Source organism: Agelaius phoeniceus, chromosome 7 (genome assembly GCF_051311805.1).
Source record: "Agelaius phoeniceus isolate bAgePho1 chromosome 7, bAgePho1.hap1, whole genome shotgun sequence".
NCBI classification, from domain to species: domain Eukaryota; kingdom Metazoa; phylum Chordata; class Aves; order Passeriformes; family Icteridae; genus Agelaius; species Agelaius phoeniceus.
In genome coordinates, this window is record NC_135271.1 from 16306702 (window position 1) to 16327318 (window position 20617).

General features: G+C 42.5%; 2 long non-coding RNA genes across 9 annotated transcripts in view; both read left to right on the forward strand.

Moving 5' to 3' along the window:
- LOC143694484 (uncharacterized) overlaps positions 1-11494 on the forward strand; it is a 57132-nt gene extending 45638 nt beyond the window's left edge. For all 6 annotated transcript variants that reach the window (XR_013182975.1, XR_013182977.1, XR_013182976.1 and 3 more), the window contains 2 exons: positions 10833-11097; positions 11179-11494. This is a non-coding gene — a long non-coding RNA (uncharacterized LOC143694484). The remainder of the gene's footprint in view (positions 1-10832; positions 11098-11178) is intronic.
- A 461-nt stretch (positions 11495-11955) lies between these two features.
- On the forward strand, positions 11956-20382 carry LOC143694485 (uncharacterized). Of its 3 annotated transcripts, none has more exons than XR_013182980.1 (4): positions 11956-12290; positions 13687-14362; positions 17063-18077; positions 18301-20382. It is a non-coding gene; the product is annotated as an uncharacterized LOC143694485 (long non-coding RNA). The 3 variants fall into 3 exon arrangements; XR_013182981.1 differs by lacking the exon at positions 11956-12290 and having other exon boundaries at positions 12299-13983; positions 14117-14362; XR_013182979.1 differs by lacking the exon at positions 11956-12290 and having other exon boundaries at positions 12299-14362.
- The last annotated feature ends 235 nt before the right edge of the window (positions 20383-20617 follow it).

The following is a 20617-nucleotide window of genomic DNA, read 5'->3' on the forward strand; positions in this document are numbered from 1 at the left end:
CCTGCGACCGAATATGAAACCAATATTCTGGGACAATTTGTCTTGGAAACTTATTTCCAACTTATTTACTCAACTTCAATAAGGACCATGATGTCTCCATGAGAGTTAAGTACTGGGAGGTGCTAAAATGGCCATGAGTGACCTTCTCTGGTCACATAGGATGACAAATGATCACCTCGTGGGGACTGTGCTGGTTATCAAACACACATAAATATTTGAGGGGGAAAATTGCCTCCAAACACAGATTAGTTTACTAAAAATGGCATCAGGAATGACTCTTATGTCAGATGGTGTGAAATGATGTAAGGAACAAAGCCTTTTTCAGAGGCTCTATTACAAGGGATGTATGGGATGCTGCTACCATAGTAATTTATATGGTTTCCTGCAAGCAGGTCCATAGATTTGTTACCTACAAAGACTGTCCATGCCCTTGGAGGGAAAAGACTGAAATTTTGTCAAATTCTCTTTAGAAAAGACAAGAAATTTTTTTTCTCAAATCCTAACAAAATAGGTTATTCTTTTCAGAAGGAGAGAGGGGCTCTCAAAGGAGAATTTTATTCCCAGTTGCTCCTTCTGTAAGGTTTCCACTTTGGGAGTGGGAAGAGGACACAAGGTTTTCAATTTGACTGTCAAGCTTTGGACATGAAATTCTGGTTGAACTGAAGGAGATGAAACAGGCAAGCTTGCACGTGCAGCTCCAGGAGGGTGGGAAAAACATCCTGGAAGAACTGGAAAATCACCCCTGGAAATGAAAAGGAGACTTGAAACAACTTTCAGGTGTGAAAATATATGACTACAGTGAGGATGCACTTTTTGATTAATATTTTCAACTAAAAGCTGGCTGAATGATAAGTGGCAGGAGAAAACACCATGATGTGGTTCCCTTAACATGTTCCTCTACACAAAGGGTAAAAGAAGATCAATGTTGGCATGAAGTAGTAAAAAAACCATCTGCCTTTAGTCAGAGGAGCTGTTGCCATCATTATCAAACAGAAAATCCTAGGAACTGGTTTTGCTCTCAGGACATGCAGTGTTTGTTCTTACAGAAATACGTTCTTAGAAAGATGTTTTTAGGTGTTCATGTGAAGTGAAAGGGGGCAATTGTGGGAGAAACTGGAAACCCACTTCAGAAATCTTGCTTACTCCTGATTTCAAAGGGAGCTGAGTGCAAACTGGGACCAAAGGAGGTTTGTGACTAATTTTGGGTCCAAATGTGTGCTCAGGACCAAAGGCTGGTAAGATTTCCTGGCATTCACTGACTTAGTAGCAATGCACAAGGTTTATGGAAAATGCCTTTCAATGTGCATTTTTCAAACAGAAGGGATGGGTTCATTTTCCTGGGAATGAGATCCTAAATTTTCTGTGGTATTTCCCTGTAAGTATTGAGAAGTTTCTCACCTGCTGGAGAGGCAGCCCTGGCTCCCCAATAAGGAGGCTAAAAGAGCTGTTTATGTGATTTAAATGGTTACAGCTTCCCTCCCTTCCAGGTGTTTGGAAAAACCCCATCCTCCTGCCAGGAGTGCTCCTGAGCCCCTTGCAGAACTGCTGGGGAGTTTCTGAGAGCCCAAAGCAGGGCTGACTGCCTTCCCACTGAAACTTCTCATGCTGAAGGAGCTGGTTTGCTGCTCATCAACTCTGCCATTTCAGCAAATGACATTCTCAAGGGTTTCTTCTTTTGGCTTTCTCTTTTAATAGTATTTTTCCTGCACTACCAGAGGTACTTTCTGTTCCCCATGAAATCTCCTGAAGTGTCACTCTCCCCAGGGTGAAACAAGGAACCCAGAGATGCTTCAGGAGGCTCCACATGGTCCTTGCTGATATGCCACACAAGAAGATGTGTGAATGTGACACCTAAAGATATGGTTTAGTGGTGGGCCTGGCAGAGCTGGACTCAATGATCTCAAGAATCTCTCCCAAACGAAATGATCCTGTGATTCTAAGATGATGTGAGACCTCTGGTAGGAGAAGAGGGAAGGTCAGGACTCCTGGCTAGGAACTGGTTGTAAGTGAAAGTGATTTGGAAGTTATCTGATGGGAAATGTCATGTGTGCCTAAAAGGAGCAGGTGGGGCTGTTTGTTCTTAGTTGTCTGTGTGAGTTTTAAGCTGGGGGACCTTTCTGTGGCTGTGACCTAAGGCTTTCTGTCCTGTTTTTCCTATATAATGCTCTGAAATGTGTGTCCTTCAGCTCTTGAATGTTTGCCCTCCCGTTGTATCCCTTCAGTAGAAGTGGATGAGCTGATGAGGACCTGGCTTTCCCTGGCAGCCTGCTCAGAGGGTGCAGCTGTGAAAGAGGAAACATCTCCTTATCTGGTACAAGGTCTTATGCCATGGGAATGTAGACTTCTCTTCTGTGTCTTGTCAGCCTCAAAGGTGGGCAGAAATAGTGTGGTGTGGCCTGATGCTGTTGAGATTTTACAGAGACACACCAGCAAGGCTTCCAGGGCCACTGGGAACTTGGGGATATGAGCACCCTGAGTGCCTGTTGCCACTGCTGTGATTTGGGGTGTATTTGCAACACTTTCTGGAAGTGTTTAGATAACTTAATGGTCCCTTTGTGGCATCTGAGGAGACAGGATTTGACACACCTTAGTCAGTGCTTTGACAAGGAGAAGATTTGTATTTAATTAAGTCTGCCCTGCAGGACTGGGTGCGAGGCTGTGGGAGGCTGAGCAGGTATAGAAACAATGTTGTCCAAGTCCAGAAATGCAGAAAGAAATTATGAGTTTAATGGGGCATGAAATTATCCATTCTGTTTTCTTCAAAGTTAATTGTAGTTCACTACATAGCCTGACAAAACCCTTTCAGAAACCCAGAAACATTTGCCTTCAGTGTAGGATGCTGATGTGTAGCTCTGAGGGCTGTTAGCAAATTACTTGCCCCAGACACCAAAAGGCACCAAAGAATGCTCCATGTTCCTCAGAAGAGTCACAGATGCTGATGGAGAACGTAGAACATGCTGTATTTGCTCTCTGAATTTTTGAGTGCCTGTGATGTAGGAAACGAGAAACTCCATGGCTCTCTTAGAGCTGACAAATGTTAGTTAGGAAATTGATGGATGACAGTATGATGCTCTAAGGAGTTGGTTTAATCCTTCCCAGGGAGGGGAGCTGAGTTTTGGGGCTGGGTTCCTGGGCTGCCTTGGGCACACAGGTGTGAGCATGGGACAAAAATATTGCCCCAAATCCTGGACAGACTTCTGTGTCTGCATCCTCATTTTGCCCCATTCAAATGGTTGAAAATTTGCTCAAATGCAGAACTGCTTCAGCATAAAATTCTTTATGTTCAAGTAGTCTTAAAATTTAGACAGTCATGTGAGTGTTTGAAGGTCTAGTAGTAGGATGAGGGAAAAAGGAGTGAACAGAAATTCCCCCAGTCCAAACAGTACCAGAATCTCAGACTCTTGCAGTCAATTTGTGTTGAATATAAAGCAAGTGAAAAACTTAAATATTGACTTTTACCTCAGGCTTGTGCACTGTCCCATTCCCACCCCATTTGAAGCCCACACCAGCTATTCCTGGCTCAGCATCCTTTACCTCTGCTGCCTTCTCTGTGTCATTGGTGGGAGGTTCTTCAGCAGACAGGTTTAATGACAGGAAGATTTATTTCTTTTGCTGCTGTGCAGGTGAAAAATTGGCTGCTCATCCAGTGTTATTTAGGTGTGGCTCAGTGGCAAGTGACAACTTTCTGAAGTTCTGCCACAAAGAGAGATGCTGTTGAATGTGATAGAAAGGGGAAGAACCTTTAAAGCTAAAATAGAAATGTAAACCACTAGCAAATACATGTCAGTTGGCTGAAATTACACCTATTAATGGCTTTATATGGAGTGATTGAGAATCAGCCCTTTGAGTATCAGTAACTGTTCTGGCATTGGTTTCCTAGGACCAGAAAAGAAGGCAAATATTTTCTATTTGTTGGAGACTGTAGTTGAATCATGAACAACTCTAAAAAGGAGGGAGTAAAACCCTAGGGCCGATCTACCTCTTTTTACCTTGAATTGCACAGGGCAATACTGATTTCTGCCTGCCTCTGATACCAAGGCTCATATTTCTTCTATGCTTTTGTGGTCTCCAAACAAGGAGACCATTTTATGAACCATGTCTTTAGACAACAGTGGGATGTCTGAGGGCTCTCCATCAGCTGCATCCTGTCCAAACTAGAGTGACTACAAGGAGAAGTTTGAGGAGTGAATAGCCTGCAGGACACAGATCCATTCTGCTCTGCCTGGTGGCAGCAGCTGCAACCCAAAAGTTGATGGCTGATGTCTCATTCACAAGGCTTGACAGGTTTGGGTGCTTCTGCTTTGGAGGGAAAGGCTGCCACAGTCACAGTTTTGCTTCAGCACCACTTTGTTCTGATGGGGCATTTTTTGATGTCATCAGGAGCTGTGGCAAGCCACACACTAGGTGCTGACAAGTGCTCCTGACATAGTTTAAAAATAAACTTGCTGTGGATTGTTAAACTCTTGCAGTGTCTGTCAACTGGCTCTCCTTTCTCTCCCTCTCAGTGAGCTGACTTGGCTTTTCAACAGAGACTGGGTTTCACCACAACAAATTGATGTTCTGTCCTGTGCTTTAAAGTTGTTTTATGGTTGATTGTATGATTTATTGCTTCCACCCAATCAACAGCTGGAATGTCAATTTCTGTTATCTTTCCTCCAAACCTATATTAACAGTGACCCTCTGAGCCACTGTTAAAGCAGCAGAACAAAAGACATCTGGGAGAGATCTCCAGTCACCTGCTGGGACAGTGGGACACTCTGAAAGCTCTGATCCACTCTGCTTTCCACCTCTTTCTCTGGGGAAACCACTGCAGTGTGTGAAAAGGTTTTTAAATAAAAACCTGTGCTTCACGTTTAAAAGGGAGGAAATTCCTGTTTCCTTGCTCCTGCTCCATCCTGTTGCTTCTGGATCTGCCTGACAGATGCATTCCTCCCTGCAAACCTCTCTCCTAATTGTGAGTAGCAGATGCCAGTCTTCCTCAGCACATGTTGGGATGTAATGTAGCCCACAGCCATTAGATTTGCTTTGACTCGTTCAAACCACACTGATTCAACACAGATTCTTCAGGCTGAGGCAGCACTAATGACTTGTCAGCATATGGAATAGGATGGATCATTAGATGGTCACTGATAGTTTCATTTTGGTTCTGTTGGGTTTTTTTTTTCCCTTATTCTTCAGGAAATAGACCAGAAAATTGTATTTTTTTTTCGTTTTCCCCAGGCTTTGTCTAAAAATAAGCCATAAATGTAGCGTTGTATTTGGCTGTGTTATTATTTGAAGTGCAAAGGTCTGTGATTGATTCTTCTAGAGGGCAGCTTAGCCTTAGATTTTATTTAAATTATGAGTGTATCCCTTCCTTTTAGTGACGTTTTCTAGTTTTCCAGACTTGCTTGGAATCTGTGTGATCTTTGCAACACTTCATTTATGAACAGTGACATAACAAGATTAACACTGACCTTTCTGTAGCAAAGGCACCCCCTACCTTTCCCCCGAGACCCACAGGCTGCTCTTGGGTACAGCTACCACCTCATACTTGGAATTCTTTATTGATTGTAATGCATAGGCAGGCTGGAGAAAAAATAAAAGAGGAGGATTTACTCATTTTGTGGAGCACAATTTCTTGTTCAATTAACATATGGAAAGTGAGATAGTTTTTGTCTTTTGTCCATCAGTTTACATATATGCTCTATTCTTAAAGTTTGTAGATGGGGTTCATCTTTCACTGTGTTCGTTGTTTTAGTTTAACTTCACTTTTTCTGATGTATGAGTGCTCTGAAGGGCCAAGGAAAACAAGTTGTGGTTGTCCAGCATGGAGCACCTGTGGGAGTCAGAGGGAGGTGAGAGGATGCTCTCCTTCATCCCTGTGTTGGGGAAGGAATGGGAGTAAAGGGGGTTTGGGGAGAGGAGCAGAAATGTGATACATCAGAGACAGGACTGCCTGGAAGGCAAAGGGAACTCCTAATCCCTGCAGTTATTGCTGTCTCAGGGGTTTGCATGGGCTAATTTAAACTGTATTTGTGCTACTGTAAATGGTATTTTTACAAGTGATTTGTGCAGACAGACTGCATGCACAAGGAGTAGGGGTAAGACTGTATTTTGAACTCTGTGACATACTGTTAATCTGATATTGAGATGACAGTGGAATACAACAACCCTGGGTACAATTTTTCTTAATAGCTTGATTTGAGACATTTTTGATTTTTTTCTAATTCAAACCTAAAGGAGAGACAACATGAAGCAAATGTTGAAGATACCATTTTTAGTTCATATTGTGAACATGTTTGATCCCAGTTTGTTACCTGGACTTAAAAGCAGTTTAAGAACTCAGTAAAATTGCTTCTGACAAAATTCTGAAGCTTTTTCTAATAGCTAAAAACCCCCATTTTCTCAGTTTCTTTTTCAGGATGAATTGTATGTTATACAGTGTAGAAAAAGAGGTTTCAAAGAAATGGGTGTGTTTCCTTCTGAATATTAAAACCTCTTGGCCAGGTCTGTTTGCAGCTCTTAGAAAACACAGGAATATTTTATATTATATAAAAATATATATATAGTGTATATATATTGCAAGGTACTTTTGGTGTAATGCATGTGTTTGACTCAGCTCTTTCTTAAATTAATGTTTCTGTGTATAAACAAACTGGGGAGAAGGGAAAGTCCACTTCCTTTTGGGCACCTGAGAGAAGGAGAGGTTTGGCTTTGGTACTGCAGGTGCTTTACGTTGTTTATTTATTTATATATTTATTTATTTACTGTTACCTCTGCTTTCCCAATGACTGGAAATTTCTGTAAATGTAGGTAAAACACTGACATCTAGTGCCTGGAACCAAGCAGCCAAACATGCTCTGAGACTCCTGCTTTGGAGCCCTCCTGGGCTGGGTTTAACTGCTCAATAATAATGTGGACTGCAGTATTTTATGGTTATTATATTCATGTTTGTAAGTTCAGACTGAACACATTTGGGGCCATTTAGGCTGATGTGCTCTTGTGCCCTTGCTAACCATGGCTTTCTCCAGGAAACAGGAGGAAAAGTTGAGCCAAATATCAGCTGAGAGAAACAACTCCTTCAAGTGAACTGTCTCACCACAGCTTTTGTACTTGCCTATCTCCTCTGAAAAAAAAGGTCTCCTGATCCCTTTTGGAGGGCTTTTTGTCCTTTTTTTGTAGCAGTCTTATGCTGGTGGTCCAGAGGCAGCCTAGAGATCCCTGATGAGCCATCAGAGGTTTCCCTTTCTCAATTTCCAGCTGATGGACTCCTGCTGTCAGCAGAGCTGCAAAATAAGTTACTTAACATTTTATGCCTTTATTATCATACAGGTGCTTAGAATTATTTACTTCTTTCTGCTTCTGATGATCTCTTTTAATGATGACTTTTAGGAAATTATTTCAAAGAATCTCAAAGACCCACAATGTCCAAAGACAAAAATTTAAAGTAATTGGCAATTCCTGGCAATAGGACTCGTCTCTCTGGCTTCATTCTTTGGGCTGCCCTTAAACACAGAAAAAACCCCAACCAACTAAACAAAAACCCCAAACCACAAGAAAAAAGCAAACCCTCTTAAACATGGTTATCCCCCTAGATTTGATAATTTTTTCCCCCACTACAAACAAAGAAGTCAGTGTAAAGTCTGCTTCAAAGACTATTCTTGCTAAATAGATTTTTATAACTTACTCTCCCATTTCTTATGCTTCTTTTTATCTTCTTAAACCAGGATTACCTACTGATTTTTAACTGGCATTTAAAATTATTATTATTATCTGTAGTAATAATTTTTAGGCCATTTTGAAGATGACAGAAGAAAGCTCTGGTTTGCTTTGCTACCACTGCCCCCTCATGCCCTTAACCCCAATTCCCTTTTTTTCTAATGCTTAATCAGATTTTTTTTTTCCATTCATTCTGCAGGATGAGTAGAGAAGGCATGCACAGCTAGGGCTACCAAGCTGTGCATTTTTTCTCCAAGGGGGAGCAAAAATGCAGTGAATGTTGCAGGGCTCATTTCTGCAGGTCAGGCTTTGCTGACTGGACCAGTTCAAAACACATTATCCTTCTTCAGATCATAAAGAAAGTGTTTGAAATTCACATTCAGACTGATAATGTACCAACCTAAATGTCTTTAAACAAAGAAATAAAATATTTGTCAGGAATTTCCATGTGCAGAAACCAGTGAGACAAATATTTAGTTATTACTCATGTTATTTCTACAGGTGACTCTGATGTTTTCAGGTACAAAAATGAATGAAGCCAAGTTGGTTAGGGGTAGATGGTTTCCTAAAAAAAAGGTTTATCAGACTTCATGGATGCAACACTACAAAGATCCTTCACTTTGCTCCTGCCACACTGTGCTGATGGGACAACAGAAGCAGAAATACAAGCCCACAGCACAGGCTGGGAGCCACAGTGAGTGGGCTATTAAAACATGTATATATACCAAGAGCTGGCTCTTCTTATTTCTCCAGAGGAGGTAGTTAAGCCTTTAAATCAGCTAAGAAACCAGCTCAACAGTGTGGAATAATTATAGGGCATTTCTTGCTCATTTTTATATAATCCATTAAGTATCTCCTAGATTTATCTTCCTATCTCTCCTGTTATATGTCATTTGCAGTTTCTACTCTAAATAACTATATTTATGGGATTAGCCAGCAGACAGGCTGATGAGATTTAGTATCTGGGATCTAAACTCAGTATTTCTTTCAATCTACCATTAATAAACCTTTTTTTTTTTTTTTGTGCATTTCTTGTCTAAAATGACAGTGTGAGTATGTTCTAGATACTTTTGCTTTATTCTGACTACAAAAATATAGGAATTGCTGAATGAAGTTCTATGCCAACCTGTCTTTTAGGAAACCTGAAATCATATCTGAGCTATTAAAGTTTAATAGCTAGTGGGGGGAGAGAAGTAATTACTTCCCATAACATCTTTCTCTATCAAGAATTTCGTTGTAACATTGATGCAAAATTATTCCACTGGCATTATAAACTGCCATGTAATGTCTGATAATGACACCTCTTACTACCACAGAGAAACCTTTGTTATGACTTAGATTACACATTCATATCCTGCACCAAATATGAGGCTGAATAAAATGAAAGTAGATAGCTAATATATCAAGGTGGCATTTCAGCTGAGAGTTATAATTTTTTAAATACATATGTGAGAACATGAAATAAATTAGCCAGATTTTTGTCTCGCCAAAAAGGGGCAAAACTCAATTTTTCTGCATAGCTATTTTACACATTTCCCATCAATAGGAACAGTGTTAGCAAAGCTCAGTTTTCCTTTTGCCTTCACTGTTGGCTCTTTAGTGAATTTTTTTACATGGCTGCTGGTGATTTTCCTTATGCCATTTTTTTAGACAGGACAGGAAAAGCCTGAAGTTCATTTTGCCCTCCCTTTTTCAAGCTGATAGTCCCTAGTTTAAAGTCTCCCTCCATCCTTTGCTTTTCCCCCTTTCTCATGCCACAGTGTCATTCCATAAAGCCTAGGCAGGCATGAGTAGGATGGCAGTGAAGAGGCTCCCAAAATTGTTTTGCTGTTGGAAAATATGGGCTTTGTTGCAATCCAACACAATGAAGCAATGTAGATCCCTTCAGATGCAAGATTTTATTTGTTACCTGTTCACTCTTTTGTTGAAAAGTCTGGCTCAAACTTTCTGTAATTTAGGTTTGACTTGGTGCTCTCTTTTGTTTTAACCTTAAATATAGGATGTTGCAAAAATTTCATAACATAGGGAAATAGGATTTTATGTATAAAATTTCAGCTTTCTAATGAAAGAAATTATTTGGTATTTTTGAATAAGACTATGTTGTGACCTTTTTTGTCCCTATGGACTTTTGATATATCTTTAAATGCTACATTTTTGGGATGGAGAGTTAATTTCTGACTTTTTCTGGTCAACCATGCTTGTATGGGAGCTGAATTCTTTTAAGGGGATTCAAACATATCACCTATAAATTCTTCAGATTTTCAGACTCAAATCAGCTTCTCTCTCTGTCAGCTACAGCCTGAATTGCTTTTTAAAATTTTTCAATTAAAATTTTAATTTTTAATTTAATTGTTCTGATTTTTCTTAATCATATTACAGCAAGGTTGTTTGCCTTGCCCAAAGTTTCACTAATGCCCATCAGCAGGGCCAGGTTCCTAACACACATGGTGCTCCTGCTGATGGCATTTCAAGTGACCCTTGTAATCATTGAGCATCCACAGGCAGTGAAGTTTCAGCATTAAACTTTCACTTCACTCATTTGGGGTCTTAATTGTGCTTTGAAACGTTTGATGGCTTGGCTGACCTTTCTCTGGGTTAACTGAAGACTGAGATTTGTCTGCCAGGAGGGAGCTGCTGAGGAGACCTTGGAGCGTAGCACTTGATTGGTGTCACTGAGGCAGAGTGCTCTGGTATCTCTGGGGTTAGAAATGCCTCTGAACTTTTTATGGGCTTTAACTGGAGCTATAGAAAAAGGAAAACCTTGGGAATGCCAAGAATTTTACAAAGAGTAGGTGATGAGTATAAATTGAACAGCCACTTAACATTAAATGCAGGGATTGGAGGCTATAATCCCTTTTTGTACTTGTAAAGCATTTCTAACCCTTCCTTTCCCCAAGGGAAATCTCCCAGGGGAGCAGTGAATTTCCCTGCTAGTGAGAAAGTCCAGCATTGCCATCTCCCCAGGCTGCTTTCCTGCTGGCATGCAGCAAGGGCACCCCAGGTAGGACTGGGGCAGGACTGGACTTTGCTGAAAATCCTGTTTGTAAATTCCCCCTTTCCTGACCCGAAGTTATTCTGGAGATCTGCAGAGATAAAAATTACTAAAACTAATTTTATCTTTTTTTCTTTAGGTCTGCATAGAGGGCCAGATGATGCCCACAATGAGTGCAGGTATTGCACCTGTAGATTTTCTCCTGCCCCTATGAATGCTCCTGATTTTGATGCTGGCCTTATGGCTCTGTGCTGACATTTGTTCTGGCAGTCCCTGTGGAACCTGGCACTGTGTCCTGCACCACCCACCTCTCATCTCTGTGTAATTAGCCTGAGAGCCACGAGGCAGGAACCTTTCCTGGCTGTGTTTGTGCAGGAGGCCAAGGGCAATAACAAACTCAGAAGGTGAGCAGTGGGGCAGGCAGGGGAATTCAGGCTGAGGGATGATTTGGATCAGTGTGACTGATGAAGGGGGGCTCATTTCAGGGGTCTGCAGGACCTACATGTCACACCAAAGAGACAAACCATCCTTTGGGGTGCTGCTCTTCAAACCTCCTTTCTTGATGGCAAAAGGGAATTTGGTGCCTGAAAACAAGTCCTCTGCAGAAAGGATGCACAGCTCATCCCAGGCTGCAGATAAGTGTCCATATTCCCACTGTAAGTGCTCTCATTAGCAGGACCTGGGGGCTCTACATCAGACCCTGGTGGGGAGGGTAGAGTGAGGAAGAAGATGAGGGCCAGTTTCTTTCCAGCCTGTGGGAAAGGGGAAAACCCTGTGGTGTTGGGAGTGACATTGACAGCCTGGGATGGGGCACATTTTGGCAGAGATTATGAAATCAACTAATATAAACCTGGCATCTTGTCTGGGGCTGCCCAACAGTCACACTCTCAAGCACAGAATCCCCATGCATTTAAAGTGCTGTCCCCTTGGCTGATACCTTGTTAAATATCAGCCTCCTGCACTAATATTTTATCTTGTAATTACAATCCCAGAGCATGCAAAAGAAATACCAAGATGAATTTAGTCGATTACCTTCCCTTCATCCTTCAGAGCATTGAGTTAACCCCAGCCACTGAATAATTGCACCTGCAAAATAGGTTTTATTGCAAGAAACAAGAGCAGGAGGACTCTGCAGCCAGCAGAGATCAAGACTGGTTGCCTCTGCAAAGCCATTTCAAGCCTCTTGGTTTGAGACTATGTCATTAGCTTGTGTCAGTGATTAATTTGAGAAGTATATATTCAGTAATGGACTATTTATTGTACAAAGTTTAGTCCATAATCTCTTTACTGCTAGCACATCTCACAGTAGCATTGTAGCTAATATTGAACAAAACCCTGAGCAGTGCAGTATCACCTTTTGATTTCTTCACTTACCATTTATTTTTCTTACCAGGGAGAAGTCCTGCACACCTTGATCTCTCAGCAAACCCATGCTGGTAGTTTTTCCTGCTTTTCCAGGCCTTGGTCCTCAGCTCATGTGATGCTCAGTTAAAACATGGTTTAAGCACCATCCAGGGGGGACACTGAGGGGCAGGACAGTGATGGCACCTGAGGAGGAAAGGAGCAGGGCTGGAGGCCACAGGTCTGCAACAGGAAGGTAAATGTTGAGAGAAGAAAAAAGTTGTTCAGTGAGAGGCAAATCAGGAGAAAACTGGAGTGGATAGACTGAAACTTTTTTGCTTACTGTTAGGCTGTCAGAGTGCAAGTGTAGCTCATGTTTGTACCAGCCAGTTGTATTTCCAGCTCAGGAGCATGAGCTCTGCAAGGGAAGTGGATGCATTGTCCATTTTTAGTATATCTTGTGGTTTTTGTGGGGGGGGTGGGGTAGGGAGGGCAGATAAAAATGCTTGAGGTGCCCAGGGTGTGTGAATCCAGGAACTGCTTACATTAAACTGAAAATGCCTCGTTTGGTACAGGCACAGTTGATATGCCTGGGCCAGAGGGCATGTCAGATTCTGGGGAAGAGGGATAAGAAATGCCCTGGGGACCTCTCATCCCTTCTTAGTGCCAGACTGAAGGGTCAGGGGAGAACCATTTTTCTTTCTTTCCTTTCATCCCAGCTGTCTGCTGCCTACACACCCTGAACCATCCTCAAGGGCCTCAGGGTAGCACCCAGCTCAGCTTTTCCAAGTGTCTGCAGCAGCAAACCTGCTGCCTTGTCATCTATCGAGGCTTCCGGGCAACTATCTGCTTTACCCGGGCTTAAAACCAGCTTGATGCTACCAATGGAAATGTTTCCGTGTTGAGAAGGAAAACCATCTCTTTCCAGTTTGTTTGCCAAAGTCAAAACAAGGAGAGTGTGAGGTGTCATCAGCAGTTGATGCAGTGATGTGCTCTTCTGGGATTTTCACCTGGGTGAAGGTGGCTTCACCCGGTGTGAAGGTGGCTCACTGTGGATGCAGGGTGTAGCCAGGGCTGGGTAATCAGCTCCCCCTCTGATTCCGTGTCCCCCTGTGTTAGTGATGAGAGTCTCCAGGGCAGGAATCCCTCCCACCTCCCCCGGTTCCTGCGGGGTGCGGCTGGCCGGATCCCTGCAGCGCTCTGCCCCCGTGGGACACGGGGGGCACCCTCAGCGACGGCAGAGCTGTAGCACGGTGGAACCCCGTGGTTTTTAGCCAGAGTTGCGTGTGCGGCCCCGCCAAGGCCGGGTTTTGGCAGCAGCAGAGCCGTGAGAGGGCGGTGTTGGACCGCGGCTGCGGCGGCCGCACGGGGCAGCGCCGGCAGCGCCCGGCCCCGGCGGGTCCGGAGCGTCTGCGCTGCATTTTGGGGTGTTCAGGCCTTGGTATTTTGCAGCAGAGATTCGTTCCGATAAGATCTCCTTTGCCCCTTTCTCCTTTTTTTTAATTTTTTTTTTTTAATTTTCCCTCTCTCTCGTCGTCTCTCTTGTCGTCTTTCCTTTCTTCTCTTCCTCCTCCTCATCTTCTTTCCTTCCCTCCTCTTCTTTCCTTTCCTCCTCTTCCCTGTTTCTCCTTTTCTGTTGAGGTCTTTCCCAGACCTTCCCGCAGTTTATGAAGCACTCCAGCACTGGAGGGTGACTCTTTGCCAGCTGAACACCCCTGTGATCACAGGTGAGCAGCTGGCACAGCCAAGAGCTCCCTGATGTCCCCCCACACCTGACGTGGTCCTGAGAGGGCTCCCAGCCAAAGCTCAACACCACGGCCACCTCTGCCATGTGCTCCCTGAGGTGACCCTCTGGATATCAAGCCCTGGAGGAGAGGTTACACCTCAGGTTTTCCCTGGCTTGAAGAGAATAAAAAGCCTCCTTGGTGAAAGCAATCTTACCTGAACAGGTAAAAATATTCCTGGTTATTTTGCTTTGCACAGTGCAAAGCTGCATCTTTCCCTACACTGCTTTGTTTTATCTTATTTTTCGTGGTTGCAAATTATCTTCTTTTCTTTTCCAACCCCCAAAACTTTCTCTAGATGCAAACTATTGCACCTGAGTGAGTGTGGTAGTGAGCTGCCTTCACCTTTATCTGCTGCTGTGGACAGATGACTCCACACTACAGCAGAGCACTTGCAGATTACTGACTTTCTTCTGTGAAAATTTGCCTATCAGTGTAAGTGGCACCTGGAGATGGTAAAGCAGAGCTTCAGGTACTCCACCTTTCTTTCACCAGGTCAACAAGGAGATTGATTTTTCTTCTTGCTATGCTTGCAAAGCCACAGGTTTGTTTTTGATTCCTACTCTGTATGACAAGGATAGGAGTTGGGGGTGGGGGGGAATGAGGAAAATTTTGAGGGACCAGCTCTGCCCCTTGCAGTTATTGAAGGGATGCCTACAAAGGGGGAGTGAAGGGAGAGGTCTTGCCAGGGCAGGATCAAGACAGGTCTTGTCAAGACAGTATGATATCTCTTATAGCATCAGTGGGTCATTAATGTTTGAGCCAGCCTCTTATTTCACTGCAGTTGTCTGTGTTGTCAAGGCTTTCCTCAATACATCAAAAATGTGAAGGACTAAACAGCCCCAGCAATGGCTGGAACAGGAGTTATTCCTGATGTAAAGCAAACCCTGCTGAGGGACTCTCTCTCTGTGATATTTGTGATGGTGGGCAAAGGGAATGACCAACATGAGATGATTACTTTTCCCTTTGTGCTCCCTTAGGTTAAAGTTTAGAGAGGACAAGGATAACCACCAGGTCTGAATCCTGCTTTTGAGCTGATGGGTGCATTGCAGGCTCTGCTCCCTTTGCACCCTCAGCTTCCCCCAAAAGAGGAGGAGATGTGTGGGAGCCAGAAAGCCAACCATTGGCAGCCCTGTGTTGTGTGAGATATTTCATTTTCAAAGGTGGGGCCATTTGTACCATCACCTTCCCCTGATGGCTCCCCAAGCCTTGCTCTGCCAATAGAGCTCAGCACAGAGATGTCATTAGAAAGACTAACATGAATACCTTGTAAAGATCAGGAGGCTGTTCTGCAGAAAGTCCCTTCCAGCACTGAATTTTACAGTGGTCCAAGTGGCTGGCAGGTGCAGTTTGTTTTACCTGGTTGCTTGGTTGCTTTGATCTTTAAAAAGTCTCGTAAATACCTAGGGAAAAAAAAAAAAAAGTGGTTCACTTGTTCTGCATAGTAAAAAAAAAAATCCACCCCAAATTGGGGTGGAATGGAGGGAATATTTGCACAATGGAGGGAATATTTGTCAGTAATGCTAAACTAGAATTTCAATGGGAGAGGGCCCAGCCTTGGACAGGTTTTCCAGGTTAATTGAAAGGAATGTGATGACATCTGAAATGCTACTTGCTCTATGTGCTCGTGGCTTTGTTAAGCATGGAGATCAACAGAAGTGCATAGGTAACATCGCTCTTTACACCTGAGCCTGTGAAGAGAAGATGAGCTAGTTTAATGGCTCTATCTTTTTACTGAAATCCCTCTTTGTTGGGTATCCTGGGGTTTACACTGACTAACACCTTTCCATAAGACATCTCTCAATCAACAGAGACAACTATATTTACTGGGCAGCACTTTCCCCCTGCTTATCAGCACGTCAAGCAGTACCAAAGCACACAATCTCTCCTCAATCCCACAGCAAATCATTCCTTTTTTTAAACATTACCTACTGTCAGTAATGGTGTTGGAGATGGGTTAAGATAGCCACGCTTCTGCTTCATACCTATAGAGAGAGGTGAGCTTAAAGCATCTACCTGAGAGGTGCCACCATTTAGGAGGGAGACCCTTCTCGGCACTGTTTTGCTGTTTGGGTTTTTTCCTTGTAGATACACTTGAAAAGGGAAACAAAAAAACCCCAAAGCAGTGGGCTATGAAGAAGTGGGTTTAATGTTGACAATGGCACTGTGCAGTGGGAGTGTGATCTGGTTAATGTTCCAGAGCAGAACAGCCCCTCAGTTCACATCCCTTTCCTTGGCAGTACTGGCAACGCTTCCCCCAGAAGTTAAAGCCATGTGTCTCGTTTCTGAGAGAGGCTTATTCATAAAAAGGGAGGAAAAATTGATTGTCCGATCCGCAGAAGGAAAAAAAAACCACACAAGGGGATAAATTATGGGAATTAAGATGGGCAGATAGATTTCTACGACTCGTGTATGTAAAAATCTGTTCCTGGTAGACTTGAGCTGTGTCATTTTAGATGCATTTCTCCAACCCACGTAAATATTCCTGTCAAAAAATCAAATCTGGAAAAGAAGGAAATTTCATTTTTCATCAAAGCTCTACAGTGATCTCGTTATTAAAAACAGAGGGAAAAGATATATCAGGAAGGCAAAGCAGTTGCAGCCACATAGTTGTTTTCAATAATCCAGTGAGTCACTACATAGAAGAGCCTTTCATTTCTCCCTGTGGTTCAGACAAAATTGTTTATTAAGATTTTGGTGCATTATTTAAAATTAAAAAAAAAAGGAAATTGTACCTCTTTATTTTAAAGACTGTTGCAATAAAAATTCAGATTATTCAAATTTATCAAGTGTATTTTATAAGGCAGTAAGCACAGCAATTTTTTCCTCATACCACAAGATATTCCCTGGCTTTTCCATCTCATTCATAGTCATACATAAGGAAACTGTTTACAAGGCATTGATACAGGGAGAAAAAAATATTATAGAAATGAAAACTTGATCCAACCAATGGCTGGATTTGTAATGAAAGACCTAAGTGGAAGGTAAACAGCAGCCTAATGTAACACTTTAAAAGCAAATTATTATACATCACTTATTGAAAAGTGATGGATAATAGCTGCAAAGGGGATCTGTACTTCAGATCTTCACCCATGCAGAGGTGTGGAATAGAAGCTAATTGCATATGTAGCTATAATGCACACTGAGCAGCCAGAACAGACAAATACACATATTTAAGATGTTTCACTTTTTTAAAATCCCAAGGTCGTGAACTTGCATTTTGTTTTTGTTTCTTTTTCCCCAGGAAATTGGACAGGAGGCTGGCTGAAAGTGTACCAGTGCTCTACAGGGATTTCTTGTGCCTTTTCAAGGAAGGATTTGCTGTGTTTTAGAATGTGTAAATATTGTTTGGGGCTTGTTTTGTTTTGTTTTGTTTTTTATCTCAAATGCTTGCCAAGGAAATTGAACTGTACAAACATAATTAGCCAGGGGCTGAACATTTAATCTTAAATTCTGAGTCTTCATTAAGTCTTAATTTAACAACCTTAGGAGGGAAGCTTGCATCCACTCCTGTTCATAAGGATGGATGGAATTTGTGGCAGGTTTTTATGGCAGAAGAGGGAAACCGCTCAAATGGGGAAAGCTCAGAAAACTGCTGAAGCCAGTTAGTGGTCAAGTGGTCATGTCATGGGTAATAGGACCATGGTGGGTGGGGCTCTGGGCATCCTGATCTGGTGGAAGGTGTCAAGGTGTTGTGTTTTTGGCCTTGGGATCAGATGAACTTTGAGGTCCCTTCCAACCCTAACCATTCTGTGGCTGGGAATTTAAGAAGGTGCTATGGGAGAACTGGAAGGCTTGTGGGGTGAAAAAATGAGAGCTTTGCCTTTGTATGAGAGTTAGTCCAAATCAGAATGGGGTGTTTGGGGATAGGTGTTTTTTTTCCATGGGTGATCTTCCAATGGTATTGTTATTTTTACCTGAAAAAGGGATAACTCCTGAATTTGAATCAATTTTAGTCTATCAAGATAAAATAAACTACTAGTACCTTTTATTTTTATCTCAATTTACTGAGAAAATTATACACTATGCATGATAGGGGAAAAAAATCTGGAGGGAGAAAAATTAAATAAAACAAATCCTTTTATTCCCTTCTGCAAGTATTTTTATAAGCTGGGAAGCCATGGAGAAATGTGAAAGTACTGTGATTTCTCCTACACCTTCCTTTGCCCTTTTTCAGTGATAAGAGCTATCAAATCACATCTTTGTGAGGAACCCTCTGCACATCGAAAAAAGTCCAAAAAGCAGCAGCATTAATTCCTGTGAGTGTTCATGCCAAATCTGTTCTTTTGTTTACTGTTGTCAGGGGGGTGGGACCATTGTCATAATTTGAAGTAGCCCTCTTTTTTTTCCTGATCACCAAATATTCAGAAAATAAGTAACAGAGGTTAAAAATAAACATGGAAATCCATTTTAAACCTTAATAATAAGATTTATATAGTACCTAGTACTTGCTGAAAGTTTCTTTTCTATGCATGCTTCTAGAAAGTAGAAAAAGAAAAAGTTGCGCAAGAAGAGAGCATTCACCTTGCAAATGGCTGGATTCCAGGAAAGAAGAAAAAAAAAAAGGGAAAATTTGGGCAGAGATTTGCATGGCTGCCTGCAGACAAGGCGACCCACTGGCCTGCTGCCTGCTCCTGGCCTGCCAGCGGAAGCTTTGCCCTTGCCTTGGCAGCAGCACCCTGAAATGCCACTGGGCTTTGTGCTGCCGTTCCTGGTGGGCAAGGCAAGGAGGGGTGGCCTGCATGGAAAGGCACCCCCAGGTACCACCTCAGCCCCATCGCTCCTGCTTTTGCCACTTTGGATGAGGACAAGTGAGTCCAGTCCCTGAGTTTGTAACAAGTTGGATTGTAAATGCTCTTTGGTGCAGTCTGCTAAGTTATTGAGTGCTTCCGCTCACCTACAGCTTCACGACTCCTACAGCTACATGGAAAATTTAGAATAACAGAACTATTTCACATGGCAACAACGACCTGGAAGGATCTGACTGGTGCAGTTCCTTCAAATCAACCCAGTGTGAGCTTCTAAGCCAATGGGCTGGTCCCCTGTGAGCGACCGAACATCTCGTCCTGGACGTGTTAACAGCAAAGCTTGAAATAATGGTGACTTCTGGAAACCAATTTTGATAACCAGACTCTATTTGTAAGGTATTTAGAGCTAATAAAGCTGCTGTGGTCTTGGGAGTGCCCTTTTCCTTGAGCACAATGGGAAGCTCTTCTTGTCAGGATTGCTATAGAAACAATGAATTATCAGGCAAACGGGACCATCCAGCCAATTGTGCCAGACGGGGGATGTGTGCTGATAACGCGGCAGCGTTAATTTGCTCTGCTTTCTTGTAAGTAGAGCTTGCATTGCCTATAGAAATGTAAAGAGGCAGGTGAGCTGGAGTGTCTATTATTTATAGACACAGTTTGTGCTGTATAAATGAATTTTTCATAGGAAGACTTTTTAGAAAAAGAAAAAAGGCTTGAGAAACTGTTTGGTAAATAATTATGACTGGGAGTTTCAAATGTGCTTTCAAGAATGTGTGGGCATCCTTTAGTCCCCCTTAAAAATTTTCAGATGCAACCTTGAATCTGTTGTAAAGAGTGGGGTGCTTTGACCATGTGTGAAATACCCCAGCCCCATTACTGACACTGAACCATGGCTGGTATTGCCTTGTGTCATCTTGCAAAACTGAGTCACCCACAAGCAAATGCAGATATTATTAATATGTTGATGTCCTTGTACTGTATGGCTTGAGAAGTCAGCACCAGACTGAAGTATGATCCAACAAGAAGAAGAAGAAGAAAGAAGCAGAAACTTCAAGGTATCAAGTGGATAACCTCTATATTTTCTTTATTGCATGTTGCTCAGTGCCACTTGGGAGGATGTTCCTCTATTTTTAAAAAGAAAAAAGACGTGAACTATGGCAGGAAATCACTGAGCTGAGAGGAGTTTGGCTTCAGATGTGAGAAATACCACCAGGATCACAGAGAAGGCAGGGGAGAGGTGGGAAAGAAGGATGAGTGAGAGAGGACTAGGTAAGAGACTGCTGTATTTGGATATCATATAGGAGTTGGGAAGAAAACAAAAACACCCATGTTTTTTCCATGTGGGTGATGGGAAAAATACTGCATCTTCTCCTGGGTTGAATGAGGGTGGTGAGGCACTGGCACAGGTTTCCCAGACAAGTGGTGGATGCCTCAGCCCTGGAAACATTCAAGGTCAGGTTGGATGGGCTTCTGAGCAACCTGATCTAGTTGAAAATGTCCCTGCTTATTGCAGGGGGTTTGAAAGTACCTTTAAATCCAACCTAAACTATTCTATGATTCTGTGAAACGTAATGGAGGCCCTTGGGAAAGGAGGTTGCCAAGGAGTTTGATATATACAGGAGGAAGATTAAAAAAAAAAAAGAAACAATATGATACTCTAATTCAGAGTGGACAACATAGGCCTGTTTTAGGACTCTTACAATAACTGAGAGTGTACTTATATCTTTTTGCTATGAATGAGATATAAACACCACTAAACCCCAAGTATGGTATAAAATGTTTTCTTGAGATCAGCCTTTAGTTCCAGAAAATACAATTAGAAAGCCTGCATTGTATTGGCTGCTGCTGCAATTTTGTCTTTATAAGATATTTTTTCTATTATCTAATTGGGTGGCTTCTTTCAGGTTCCCAGAGTACTCTTCTTTGTGCTTCAGGGGAATTTTTGTTACTCCTCAAACAATAATTCTGAAAAAAAAAAAAACCCACACACAAAAAAAAGACAAAGTAGTGCATTGCACCACCCCACAATGGGCCCAGTGTTGATGCTG